This window comes from Phyllobates terribilis, unplaced genomic scaffold (genome assembly GCF_046119375.1).
Source record: "Phyllobates terribilis strain yellow unplaced genomic scaffold, ASM4611937v1 Scaffold_4__5_contigs__length_816908805, whole genome shotgun sequence".
Classification (NCBI taxonomy): domain Eukaryota; kingdom Metazoa; phylum Chordata; class Amphibia; order Anura; family Dendrobatidae; genus Phyllobates; species Phyllobates terribilis.
The window spans coordinates 677,372,865-677,387,664 of NW_027362764.1; the positions used below are offsets into that span (position 1 = coordinate 677,372,865).

General features: G+C 49.6%; 2 pseudogenes; both read right to left on the reverse strand.

The window, feature by feature from the left end:
* Positions 1 to 12,426: 12,426 nt before the first annotated feature.
* LOC141268082 (5S ribosomal RNA) lies at positions 12,427 to 12,546 on the reverse strand (annotated as a pseudogene).
* Positions 12,547 to 13,191: 645 nt separating this feature from the next.
* Positions 13,192 to 13,310, reverse strand: LOC141269861 (5S ribosomal RNA; annotated as a pseudogene).
* Between the last annotated feature and the right edge of the window lie 1,490 nt (positions 13,311 to 14,800).

Consider the following 14,800-nt stretch of genomic DNA (forward strand, 5'->3'; position numbering starts at 1 on the left):
GCATACAGAGGAAGTTCAAACTGCTTTTGTAGAACTGAAGGAAGCCTTGATCTCTGCCCCTGCTCTTGGTTTACCCAATTATGCTCTCCCTTTTCATCTTTTTTGCCATGAAGTACAAGGGCATGCTCAAGCTGTATTGACTCAACGTCATAATGATGCTAACAGACCAATTGCCTACTACAGCTCAGAACTAGACCCGGTTGCACGAGGAATGCATGCTTGTCTTAAGGCCGTTGCAGCAGCAGCATTTTCTGTGGAGAAATCTGCAGACCTGGTTCTCATGCACTCCTTGATTGTATGGGTCCCCCACTCTGTGTATGCACTGCTCAACTGCCAGAGGACCAAGCATGTCACCCAGGCCAGACTTACCAGATGGGAAGTGACACTCTTACAGCCAAGTCACATCACTTTACGCAGATGTTCCCAGTTGAACCCTGCTACTTTACTACCATATGAGACACTCTTGTCTCAGAGAGAGGGAGTGAATGGTGAGACTGGTGAATTTGACACAGACAGTGAGTTTGACAGAATGGCATGCCCTGATGAACATGATTGTGTACTTCACACGCAAACATTGACACTGCCTAGGGCAGATTTACAAGAAGAACCGCTGCAAAACCCAGATCTGGTGTTTTACGTTGATGGAAGTTGCCACAGGCAAACAGACACAGGAGAATTGAATTCTGGGTTTGCAGTAGTGGATGACCACAATGTGGTCCATGCTGAAGCATTAGGAACACCACACTCAGCACAAAGAGCAGAACTAATTGCACTCACAAAAGCATGCCAGCTAGCAGAAGGACAACGTGTTAACATTTATTCAGACTCAAGGTACGCATTTGGTGTAATACATGATTTTGGTACTATATGGAAAATGAGAAATTTTCTCACTGCTAGTGGTTCTCCAATAAGCCACTCAGGAGAAATTGCTCAGTTACTTGATGCAGTGAATCTCCCAAAGGAGATTGCTGTCATCAAGTGTCAGGCTCATACCACTGGACAAGATCCAGTAGCAAAAGGAAACAACAGAGCTGATGCAGCTGCAAAAACGGCAGCAAGCAAAGTTTTAAACACCCATATGATGAATCTGATTGAAATCCCAAATTGGGAAAAACTGCAAACAATGCAAAATAATTGTTCTCCTCAGGAAAAGGCCCGATGGAAGGACATAGGATGCACCCAGGATTCAGAAGGCCTCTGGAGAAACGGTGAAGGTAAACCAGTGGCCCCAAAATCTCTGCTGACAGCGTTAGCAGATGCTGCACATGGTTTAACCCATGGAGGCAAAACCGCGATGCGAAATTTGGTATATACGTACTGGTGTGCACCAGGTTTCACAGTTATTGCAAAAAGAAAATGTTTGTCTTGTCAAACATGTCTCCAGCAAAATGCTGGAGGAGCTGTGAAAGCCCCACCTTCTCACCTCCCATCAACCACGGGTCCTTTCCAAATTCTGCAGATTGATTACATTCAACTGCCTAAAGTTGGTAGATTGCAATATGTCTTGGTATGTGTTGATCAATTCTCAGGGTGGGTAGAGGCTTATCCAACAGCCTCACAGACAGCAGAAATAACTGCTTCAAAGATATGTAAGGAATTTGTGTGTAGATATGGTATTCCACAGATAATATCTAGTGATCAAGGTCCTGCATTTACAGGTAAAGTGTTCCAAAAAGTATGTTCAATGATAGGAGTAAAACAACAATTGCATACTCCTTATCACCGACAAGCTAGTGGGAAAGTGGAAAGGTATAACCGAACCATAAAAGAGAAACTAGTAAAATGTTGTAAAGAAACAGGTATGAAGTGGCCAGATGCCCTACCTTTGGTATTAATGGATATCAGAATAACACCACGAGGTCTTTACAGTTATCACCTTTTGAGATTCTGTATGGCAAGATACCTAATCACCCACTTTCACCCCCAGAAACTGCCCAGGCTGCTCAGAATACCTTGAATGTGGACTACGTCTTACGCTTGCAAAAACAACTAAAAGACATTGCCCAGAGTGTACATCTACAGCAACCACAAGTCACTTTGTCCTGTCACGAGGTGCAGCCAGGAGACTACGTGTTGGTACGTAAATTCTTGAGATCTGGTTCCCTTACAGAACGGTGGGAAGGTTAATACCAAGTCCTGTTTACAACCCCTACCAGCGTTAAGGTAGAAGGAAGAGGGACGTGGATCCACGCATCTCACTGCAAAAGAGTGCAACCCACTGCTGAGACGACATCTTCATCTGCGCCAGATAAAGAAGATCCAGCTGACATAATCTGTACCACACACCCTGAGCTGCACCCCTAAGTAAGTTTTTGTGGTCTGAGACAAAGCAGAAATACGCTTCTCTCAGGCTGCCACCTAAGTCGCTGCTGTAACAGCTGAAGATAATTCCAGCGCTGTTCTTCCATCGCGTGAAGAGGATAAAACAAAGAAGATGTCACTCTATGAGCAGTTATATGGACCACATGCGAGCAAAAGACTCTGGGGAGCGGTGATAGGCCTATGTAGTCTTTTGGTGATAATGGTGTGTTTACACAGTTTAAGTGAATGTTCTACGTCCACAGATACTGATAATCCAATAATACCACTAGATCCATTCTTGGGAGGGAGGAAGAAAAGAGGTATCCCAGATGTTCATGACTGTATAGAGTACTATTGTAAACCTAATGGTTATGAAGCCCGGTGCATAGTTTGGTGTTTTGATGATAGAGAATTCCTTCGAGGTAAACGGGAGTTACATGAACACCTACAAGAGCCCTGGGACAATAAATTGTTAAATATGCATGACACTATAGCCAAGCGCACAGGAACTAAAGATTGTTGGATATGCACTCTGTAGCATCGGCGTCTCTGCCCCGTTCTAGGCAGAGACGCCGTCCCTCTCACCTCCCCGCTCCTGGCACGGCGTCCTCCAGCGCTTCTCTCCCCGCTGCTTCCGGCACGCGCTCCTTCCCCGGCAGTGTGCTTAGGGCGCGCGTGCGCTCCCCCTCTCTTAAAGGGACCGCGCGCGCCGTCCTAAGGAGTCCCCGGCCAATTGCCGGAGGACCTCCCATATAAAAGGCACCTCCTCCAAAATGGAGGTGCCCGAGCAATGTTGTAGCACTGTTCACTACTCTGCTTCAGCCCTCAGGTCCCGTTTCCAGTTACCTGCCAGATACCTGCCAGATTCCTGCCAGTCTGCTGTCTAATTCCTGCCTGTTATCCTGCTACCTGCCTGCTAGCCTGAGGTCTGAAGGTCTGCCTTCCAACTCCTGTCAGTCTGTCTAAGGACCAGCTTGCCCGCTCACCTGGGAGCGCTCATCTGCTGCCTGTCTGCTAGCCTACCAGGAGGCTCTGCCATCACGTGCTGTGACCACACGCCTGTCCAGAGACTCCTGCCCGCTCACCTGGGAGCGCTCATCTGCTACCTGTCTGTTGGTCTTCCTGGAGGCTCCGCCGTCACATGCTGTGACCACCCGATTATCCAGAGACTCTCGCCTGCTCACCTGGGAGCTCACGTCTATCATCTGCCGCCACAGGTCGTACCAATCCTTTACCCAGAGACTGCCCCGGTCACTTGCCGTGACCTCCTGCCCGTTCATCCAGAGACTGCCCCGGTCACTTGCCGTGACCTCCTGTCCGTTCATTCAGAGACTGTCCCAGTCACCTGCTGTGACTGCCTGCCCGTCTACCCTGGTCGCCACCCGCTCCCTTACAAGGACCGCCCCCTTGTATAGTAGCTCAGAAGTTCCGCCTCCCAGACCCGTTACAGTTTGCTCGGGCACCGGAACCCGGTGGCACCCAAGCTCCCTCGCTCTCGGACCTGTGTCATGAACTGTCCCGTCAGAGGTCCCAACAGGAGTCCATCCTGGGTCACCTGCGGAATGTCAATTCTCGCCTGGACACTGTGACTGCTCTGCCTGCAACCACCGCCAGTGCCATGACTCGCAATCCGGCAGCTCCACTGCCCACTAAAAACATGGTATCCTACCCCAGACCCCGGCTTTCTGCACCTCCTCGTTTCGGAGGCGACTCCGCCCAGGCTCGGGGCTTCATAAATCAGTGCACCCTGCACTTTGAACTCCTGTCTCACCAGTTTAACTCCGAACGGGCCAAAATTGCCTTCATCATGTCCCATCTCACCGGAGAGGCCCTGGCCTGGCTAAATCCTCTATGGGAGAGAGGAGACCCCCTAGTGTCCGACTTGCCTGCCTTTCTCACGGCTTTCCGGAAAGTCTTCGACGAACCCGGACGGAAGACCTCATCCGCATCATCTCTGCTACGCCTCCGTCATGGAAGTCTCACCGTGGGCCAATATGCCATACGGTTCCGTACCCTTGCCTCGGAGCTGGCCTGGGATAATGACGCTCTGGTTTCCGTCTTCTGGGAGGGTCTGTCCGGCCGTATTAAAGATGAACTTGCCGGTCGGGACATTCCTACCACTCTTGATGACCTAATAACTCTTGCCATCCGGATTGACCTGCGGTTCCAGGAGCGTGCCAAAGAGGTCACCCGTGAGAGGAGGTTTCCACGTCTAGCTCCTACTTTTCAGAAACCCGTCACTCCCTCCGTCTCTCCTCAGCTACACTCTCCTGAGCCTATGCAGGTCGACCAGACCAAGATGGTCGGTTCTCGCCAAGAATCTCGCCGAGCCGAGGGAAGCTGTTTCTATTGTGGCAGTATGAAGCACTTCATCCGTTCCTGCCTGGAAAAGCCGGGAAACGCCAGTGTCTAGGACCACTCGGAGAGGTCGTCCTAGACAAAAGTAAGCCCTCTCCGTCTCTGACCTTACCGGTCTCTATTGCTTGGGGAGAAAACTGTCTCTTTGAACTCGCCCATCTGGATTCTGGAGCTGCTGGAAACCTCATCTCCCAGTCTCTGGTAGAGAGATACCATATTCCCACCAAGTCCCTGGCTGAACCATTGTCAGTCGCCTCCGTGGATGGAAGACTTCTCTCAGAGACCATCCTGCTCGTCACCGAACCCATAACCCTGCAGGTGGGAATGCTGCACTCTGAGGAGATCTCATTCCATGTGCTGTCCGGACTTTCTCACTCCCTGTTGCTAGGTCTACCTTGGCTCCAGACACATGAACCCGTATTGAACTGGCGGTCCGGTGAAGTACTCCGATGGGGTCCTGACTGCCATAGGACCTGCCTGGTCCCGGTCCGTCCACTTCGCCCTCAGCCTACTCCAGCTAACTTACCTGGTCTCCCGGCTCCCTACTGGCCCTATGCAGACGTCTTTGGTAAGAAGGAAGCTGAGACGTTGCCACCCCATAGGCCATACGATTGCCCGATCGACCTGGTACCTGGCACCACTCCTCCCCGTGGGCGTATCTACCCGTTGTCTGCAGCCGAGACCCGAGCCATGTCTGAGTACATTGAAGAGAATCTGGCTAGGGGATTTATCCAAAAATCTACCTCCCCGGCTGGAGCCGGATTCTTCTTTGTCAAAAAGTAAGACGGCTCGCTACGTCCCTGTATTGACTACAGAGGACGCAATCTCATCACGGTAAAAAACAAATATCCCCTGCCACTCATCTCCGAATTGTTTGACCGTCTCAAGGGCACCAGGATCTTCTCCAAGCTGGATCTACGAGGAGCGTATAATCTGGTCCGTATCCGTCAAGGAGACGAGTGGAAGACGGCATTCAATACCCGGGACGGTCACTACGAGTACCTTGTGATGCCCTTCGGTCTCTGTAATGCTCCCGCGGTCTTTCAGGAACTAGTCAACGACATCTTCCGTGACCTCCTGTACTCCTGCGTAGTGGTATACCTGGACGATATCTTGGTCTTCTCTCCGGATCTCCCCACACACCGGAGGGATGTTCGTCAGGTCCTGCTTAGGCTTCGTCAGAACCACCTTTACGCCAAATACGAGAAGTGCCTCTTCGATCAGACCTCCCTTCCGTTCTTGGGCTATGTCATCTCCCAAACAGGTCTGCAAATGGATCCCGAGAAGCTCTCTTCCGTTCTAAAATGGCCTCGTCCTGAAGGTTTGAAGGCGATACAGCGATTCCTTGGCTTCGCTAATTATTATCGTCTTTTCATCCCACACTTCTCGTCTCGGACTGCTCCCATATCTGCACTTACCCGTAAGGGGGCTAACCCCAGGACATGGTCGCCTGAAGCCGAGGAGGCCTTCCTTTCCCTAAAGAAAGCCTTCGCCTCTGCTCCCGTCCTGCACCGTCCGGACTGTAATAAACAATTCTACCTGGAGGTTGATGCCTCCTCCTCCGGAGCCGGAGCGGTGCTCACCCAGAAGTCTTCTACCGGGAGAATGGTAACGTGCGGCTTCTTCTCCAAAATCTTCTCCTCGTCGGAGCGCAACTACTCCATTGGAGACCGGGAATTGCTAGCCATCAAATTGGCACTGGGAGAGTGGCGCTATCTGCTTGAAGGGGCTCTCTACCCGGTAATTATCTACACGGATCACAAAAACCTGGCATATCTCCAAAATGCCCAGAGACTCAATCCTCGCCAGGCCCGGTGGTCGTTGTTTTTTGCCCGCTTCGACTTCATTCTTCATTTCCGTCCTGCGGACAAGAACGTCAAAGCTGATGCCTTGTCCCGGTCCTTCCTGTCCTCCGATCAAGAGGAGGAACCTACGCACATCATCGACTTCTCCAAGGTGATGAATGTGGCCCCCTTGGATCTGACTCGTCTTCCACCCAGTAAGACGTTCGTAGCTGTGCCAGATCGGGAGAGGGTTCTTCGCTGGGGACATTCTTCTAAACTAGCTGGCCATGCTGGCCAAAAGAAGACCTTCCAACTTATTACCCGGCATTACTGGTGGCCTACCCTGCGTAGGGACGTGGTAGACTTCGTCGCGGCCTGTTCATCCTGTGCCCGTAACAAAGTTCCCCGACATCTACCTGCCGGCCATCTCCTGCCCCTTCCCGTACCTGCTGCTCCTTGGCAACACATCGCTATGGACTTTATCACCGACCTTCCAGTTTCTGCCGGTTGTACTGTCATTTGGGTTGTCGCTGACCGTTTTTCTAAGATGGCCCACTTCATTCCCCTGCCTGGTCTTCCATCTGCACCCGAGCTGGCTAAAGACTTTATCCGCCACATCTTCCGTCTCCATGGTCTGCCCCTCCACATCGTGTCGGATCGTGGGGTTCAGTTCACCTCTCGCTTCTGGAGAGCCACATGTAAGCTGCTGGACATTACCCTGGATTTCTCCTCCGCTTACCACCCTCAGTCCAATGGTCAAGTGGAGCGGATCAATCAGATCTTGTCCAGCTACCTCCGGCACTTCGTTGATGCTCACCACTCGGACTGGGTGGATCTCCTACCATGGGCCGAGTTCTCTTATAACAACCATGAGAGCGAGTCCTCTTCCAAATCCCCGTTCTTTATAGTCGGTGGCCAACATCCCCGGATTCCACTTCCTGTCTCCGTTTCTGTGGACAACCCTGCTGCGGAGTCTCTTGTCAGCGAATTTTCTACTATTTGGGAGAGCACCAGGTCCGCTTTTCTTCTCTCCTCTGAGCGGATGAAGAGATATGCTGATAAGAGACGTCTGGATCTGCCCCAATTCCGTCTGGGAGACAAGGTTTGGCTCTCATCCAAACATGTGCGGCTCAAAGTACCCTCCTACAAATTGGGTCCTCGATTCATCGGCCCCTTCGAAGTCCTCAGGCAAATTAACCCTGTGGCCTACAAATAAAAACTCCCGGCCACCCTACGGATCCCCAACTCCTTCCACGTATCTCTCCTCAAACCCGTTGTCTTTAACTTTTTTTCCAAAAATCCAGGTGCCCCTCCTGCTCCGGTTTCCGCTGATGACATCTTTGAAGTAGAGAGTATTCTGGCCTCCAAGAGGGTAAGAGGAAAAACCTTTTTTCTGGTAGATTGGAAGGGGTTTGGTCCTCAGGAGAGAACTTGGGAACCCAGGGAGAACATCAACGCCCCGCTTCTCCTTGAGAAATTTCTTTCTGACCAAAAAAAGAGGGGGCCTAAAGGGGGGGGTACTGTAGCATCGGCGTCTCTGCCCCGTTCTAGGCAGAGACGCCGTCCCTCTCACCTCCCCGCTCCTGGCGCGGCGTCCTCCAGCGCTTCTCTCCCCGCTGCTTCCGGCACGCGCTCCTTCCCCGGCAGTGTGCTTAGGGCGCGCGCGCGCTCCCCCTCTCTTAAAGGGACCGCGCGCGCCGTCCTAAGGAGTCCCCGGCCAATTGCCGGAGGACCTCCCATATAAAAGGCACCTCCTCCAAAATGGAGGTGCCCGAGCAATGTTGTAGCACTGTTCACTACTCTGCTTCAGCCCTCAGGTCCCGTTTCCAGTTACCTGCCAGATACCTGCCAGATTCCTGCCAGTCTGCTGTCTAATTCCTGCCTGTTATCCTGCTACCTGCCTTCTAGCCTGAGGTCCGACGGTCTGCCTTCCAACTCCTGTCAGTCTGTCTAAGGACCAGCTTGCCCGCTCACCTGGGAGCGCTCATCTGCTGCCTGTCTGCTAGCCTACCAGGAGGCTCTGCCGTCACGTGCTGTGACCACCCGCCTGTCCAGAGACTCCTGCCCGCTCACCTGGGAGCGCTCATCTGCTACCTGTCTGTTGGTCTTCCTGGAGGCTCCGCCGTCACATGCTGTGACCACCCGATTATCCAGAGACTCTCGCCTGCTCACCTGGGAGCTCACGTCTATCATCTGCCGCCACAGGTCGTACCAATCCTTTACCCAGAGACTGCCCAGGTCACTTGCTGTGACCTCCTGCCCGTTCATCCAGAGACTGCCCCGGTCACTTGCTGTGACCTCCTGCCCGTTCATCCAGAGACTGCCCCGGTCACTTGCCGTGACCTCCTGCCCGTTCATCCAGAGACTGCCCCGGTCACTTGCCGTGACCTCCTGTCCGTTCATTCAGAGACTGTCCCAGTCACCTGCTGTGACTGCCTGCCCGTCTACCCTGGTCGCCACCCGCTCCCTTACAAGGACCGCCCCCTTGTATAGTAGCTCAGAGGTTCCGCCTCCCAGACCCGTTACACACTCATTCACCAATATCCTCAAAATCTATGCCTTTCTTAGCTACTCCTGTACCAATGGAGGAACTTATCCTGTCATTGGAAGAAACTTTCACATTCCCCACAAATCTAAGTGCTTCACGATATAACAACACTCGTGTGTCCCTTCCAATAGCAGGATGGACAGCTCCACCATGGTGGGTAGCGATTCGAGATCTATCCCTCATTACACCCCACAGCATAGCTGTATGTGGTCCAGGATCTACCAGCATACGATGTAATAGAATTAATATTACAAATAATGAGTTGGGATCCATACCTGTTAATCTAGAATCATTACAGGTTATATTTCTACCAAGTCATGTCCCCTATATATCAGAAAATAATGAAGGATCTACTATATTCGGGGGCCTAGTATACGAATTAACCGAAGGAACATCAGGTTTGTTGCATGATTTAATAAATAGTTCAGGATATAATGAAGATATGAATACATGCAATCAAACAGTAAGAGGAATACTAAGACACCCCTGGTGCCCGTCCCCGAGGTTACAACCCCTCATATGGTATGCATCTGAAATTTCTTATAGGTTACTATCCCATTTAGGTGGAGAACATATCATTCTTCCAGAAAATATGTATTATGTTTGTGGAACTTTTGCTTACAAATTTCTACCTTATGATGGCGTTGGTACATGTACCCTAGCAAGATTGACCCTAGCTACATGGACCATCGCCCATGATGAGATAGACCTTGATCAGATACCAAGACATATGATGCAGAAGAGAAGAGCTAAAACCCAGCCTTTGATACACACTCCATGGTACACAAAGTTTGGACTCACTCTCACAATTACAGGATTGGCTATCCACAATTCTCATAACATTGAACAATTAGCAGAATTGCTTGATAATGTCACAGATGAAGTATTCGATGCCATCCTAATACTAAACAATCAAACTCGGTTTCATGCAAAAGTACTAAATCAACATACTATAGTATTGGACTATTTAACGGCCAGTCAAGGAGGTATGTGTCAGATAATCGGTCCTGCCTGTTGCAACTATGTAGATGCCAATTTTTCAGTCAGAGTAGATAAACACATCGCCAAAGCCATGGAATTAAAAGAAAGATTCAGAGAAGAACATTCCCATGATGATGAAACCATTTTTAGCAGTTGGTTACAATGGTTGAACCCTGCTAACTGGTTTAAAGGTATAGGAGGATGGATTGTCGGTGTAGGTCACATGTTCCTACAAATTTGTCTGTTTGCTTTCATCATCATATTGCTCATAAAATTATGTAAGTGGGCCATAAACAAAATCCGAAGACCCAAGAACGTCTTAAAAGTTCATCTCCTTCCGGCAAATGAAAATTCTGAAATACCTCTCCTTGCTCCTCCCCCTCCTTTTCGGAGAGAGGGCAGAAGATACTATTACTTTGATGTAGAGGTGTAAGTGACAAGTGATAATATTATTATCAGAGAGAGGAAAATGATAGGAAAATTAGTATACCATATCAATTAATCCCTTTTAATATAACCCTTTAACACTCCTATAAACCAATGTAGTAAAATATGCTGCTTAAACAACTAAATTATAATAAGATTAATCAATAATCTCTAAGCAAAGATGTAAAGTTTACCCAAGCCACTGTGGAATTTGCAGGGGTTGCTTATCTTAGTCAAAATGCCCTTTTGAGGTCAGGTTGATCTAGGGAAAGCACATTGACCAACAAAACAGGTACATTGCATCAAGTAATTATATAAGTACATAGGTAAGCATTTTATGTAATCGCCTGATTACTAATGATTGGATGCTAGTTGTTTATATTGTAAGATGATTGGTTATGTTATAATCTTCCTATGTCCCACCTACTATGTACAACCCACAATTTATACTATAAGAATTGTGCCCCAATACAATGGAGGCAGTTCTGTTCTAATATTGATCAGAGCTCTTGTGGCTACAATAAAACTTTCTTTAATCTGCAGAGATAGTGTGTGCACTCATCCTTTGGGAGACTGAGACGTTATTCCATATCAACTACCATATGTAGAACAGGTGTGCCATACGACTGGCTATAAAAGCCCATGGTACAGAAAGGGGGGGCTCTCTTGCTCTGCCCACCCCACAAGACACAGAATCTTCATGCTGAGAAGCAGATGACATGTAGGCCTGGACACATGCTGGACAAAGACATGATTTACCAGCCAGGATCCAAGGAAAGATGGGTGAATCTCAACAATTAAGCTAATTATGGACAAATGGACAATTACTTTATAACTAATTATTGTATGTACCTGCTGCAATCTGATTCTTTTTAATGGACAATCCAAGAATAAATAGATACATTTTTTTATAAGAATATCGTGATATTGATACTTTGAGAAGTCCTCAGTAGAAAAAAATAATACTGGAAGAGTATTATTTTACAGTCTCCCATCCAAGTGCTAACCAGGCCCGACCCTGCTTAGCTTCTGAGATCAGTTGAGAGCTGGCGTGTTCAGGGTGGTGTGGCCATAGGCAGAGACAAGCCTCTCACTTGCTGCTTTTCTACTTTGACGTCTGGCTGCCGGCTGCCCTTTCCAGTGCTCAGCAAGACCAGGTCCTTTTGTGCTTTCCCTTCTCTTCAATTTTTTTGCTGGCTTCCTTAAAAGGTCTTGTAGACACTACGCCCCACTCAGAGCCGCTGAGCTCACTGATCGGCTGCAGCGCTGTCGACGGAACGTCAGCTTCACGGCCAATGCCACAGGCCGGGAGCAGAGGCGAGACTCACCGGTAGACCCGGGTAGGGTGAGTAGAGCGCGGTTAGTTGCTTTCTAATAGCTTGCAGCCGGGGATTAACTTTTAATGAAAGGGAACAATCCCTTTGACTGTCTGCAGCGCGCCACACCTAGGAAGCGCACTCTTACACACAAGCCAGCATGCACACGTGCTCGCCCGTGACAACACCCCCTATCTGCCCCTACAACCTCTCCGTCACCATGCGTCAGACTCTCCTGCCTGTTTTATGATTTCAGGGGCCTAGCAGGAATCACCCCCCCCCTCCCCAATTCCTTCCGCACCTTCCTTGCCTTCCTTGCCTTCCTTGCACTGAGGTTAGCTCTTTGTCAGCCGTCCGGCTTGGTTACACAAGCTTCTTTGCAGAGAAACATGTTACTTCTGCTGGCCCTCGCTAGGCGGCCGGCATCCAAAACCTTCCCTGGGCACCTGCTGAAAGCCTGGCCCCTTCACGGCCCTGAGTGCTTTTAACGCCATCATTTCCACACGGCGAGCAGCGGAGTCAATAAGCACTCCTAGCCGTGGCAAGGAGCTCGGTGTCAGGCCTGCGTGAAGGCGGCAGGGTAGCGTACTTAGCTGCCAACTGGCTCAGAGGCCTTGGGGCTTCCATCATCTAAGTTACTTAAGGTCGGTGTCCGGCAAGGCACCGTTCCATGCTAGCCGAGCTGGGCAGTAGGTAAAAACGTCATCAAAATGGTCTACAGCACCCAGAGTTCCCAGGAGGTCTCCCATCCAAGTACTGTCCGAGCCCAGCCTTGCTTTGCTTCCGAGATCAGATGAGATCAGGCGTATCCAAGGTGGTATGGCCAGTATAAGCTGATTGATCCATCGCCCGATCCATCGCCCGATCCATCGCCCGGCCAGCCTTTCTCAGGATCGCTTGGTGGCGAGCAATCTGGCAGTGACGGGGCAGGCTCCGAAGGGTCCATGCAAAGTCTGTGCCGTCCCTACAGGTGTGGTTTGTTTAGCAGTGATTCACCCGCCGCATCAGGTGTCTTCAAAAATGGCTCGGCGCAGGTTCTCCTGCAGGCTAAACACTTCATCGCGGTAATGTGACAGAAAGAGCAAGCTGGACCCGTAACTTGGGGGCGGAGCGAGACGTCCAGGGGTGAATGAAGGAAGAGGGTGAGATGGTTGCCAGTGACTTTGAGCTGCTCTTCAGGGGGGAGAGTCGTGTTGCCTGCAAAAGTCTTCTGCTTGGGGTTACCGGTTGTTGCCTCCAGCCACCCGGGAGACGCTAGTCCTGGTGAAAAGGAGCCTAGTATTAAAAGTAAAGAAGCAACAATGCTGGAGGCCCACGGTGATCAGAAGGATGCTGGTATTTTGCAGAGATGAAATAGCGCAAGAGAGAAAGCAAATGAAAAAAAGAAAAGAGAAAGAATGTGTGCACTTGTGAAAGGGAATGGAAAAAAGGCATAGAAGAGAGTGCCCCCTGCTGTTGGAAGGAAGGAAAAAGCAAAAGCCTACAGCACCTGGTATTCCCAGGCGGTCTCCCATCCAAGTACTAACCAGGCCTGACGCTGCTTAGCTTCCAAGATCAGACAAGATCGGGCGTGTTTTTGGTGGTGTGGCCATGGGCAGAGAGAAGCCTCTCACTTGCTGCTTTTCTACTTTGAAGTCTGGCTGCCGGATGCCCTTTCCAGTGTTCAGCAAGACCAGGTCCTTTTGTGCTTTCCCTTCTCTTCAATTTTTTTGCTGACTTCCTTAAAAGGTCTTGTAGACACAACGCCCCACTCAGAGCCGCTGAGCTCACTGATCGGCTGCAGCGCTGTCGACGGAACGTCAGCTTCACGGCCATTGCCACAGGCCGGGAGCAGAGGCGAGACTCACTGGTAGACCCGGGTAGGGTGAGTAGAGCGCGGATAGTTGCTTTCTAATAGCCTGCAGCCGGGGATTAACTTTTAATGAAAGGGAACAATCCCTTTGACTGTCTGCAGCGCGCCACACCTAGGTAGCGCACTCTCACACACAAGCCAGCATGCACACGTGCTCGCACGTGACAACACCCCCTATCTGCCCCTACAACCTCTCCGTCACCATGCGTCAGACTCTCCTGCCTGTTTTATGATTTCAGGGCCCTAGCAGGAATCACCCCCCCCCTCCCCAATTCCTTCCTTGCCTTCATAGAATCATAGAATCATAGAATCATAGAATGGTAGAGTTGGAAGGGCCCTCCTGGGTCATCTGGTCCAACCCCCTGCTCAAAGCAGGATTCACTAGATCATCTCAGACAGATGTCTGTCCAGCCTCTGTTTGAAGACGTCCATTGAAGGGGAACTCACCACCTCTCGTGGCAGCCTGTTCCACTCATTAATCACCCTAACTGTCAAAAAGTTTTTTCTAATATCTAATCTGTGTCTCCTCCCATTTAGTTTCATCCCATTGCTTCTAGTCTTTCCTTGTGCAAATGAGAATAAAGATGATCCTTCTACAATGTGACAGCCCTTGACATATTTGTAGACAGCTATTAAGTCTCCTCTCAGTCTTCTTTTTTGCAAGCTAAACATTCCCAAATCCTGCAACCATTCCTCATAGGACATGGTTTGCAGACCAGTCACCATTCTGGTCGCTCTTCTCTGAACTTGCTCCAGTTTGTCTATGTCTTTTTTAAAAGGTGGTGCCCAAAACTGTACACAGTATTCCAGATGAGGTCTGACCAAAGAGGAGTAAAGACCGATAATGACTTCACGTGATCTAGACTGTATGCTTCTGTTAATACATCCCAGAATTGTATTTGCCTTTTTTGCTGCTGCATCACACTGTTGACTCATGTTCAGCCTATGATCTATTAGTATACCTAAGTCTTTTTCACATGTACTGTTGCTTAGCTCTATTCCTTCCATTCTGTTTATACTTGTTTCATTTTTATTGCCCAGATGTAGTACTTTGCATTTTTCCCTGTTAAAAAACATTCTGTTGGTTGCTGCCCACTGCTCCAGTTTATTTAGGTCTTTTTGAATCCTCTCTCTCTCTTCTCTAGTATTAGCTATCCCTCCTAGCTTTGTGTCATCAGCAAATTTATTCAGTTTATCCTCAATTCCTTCATCTAAATCATTGATAAAGATGTTG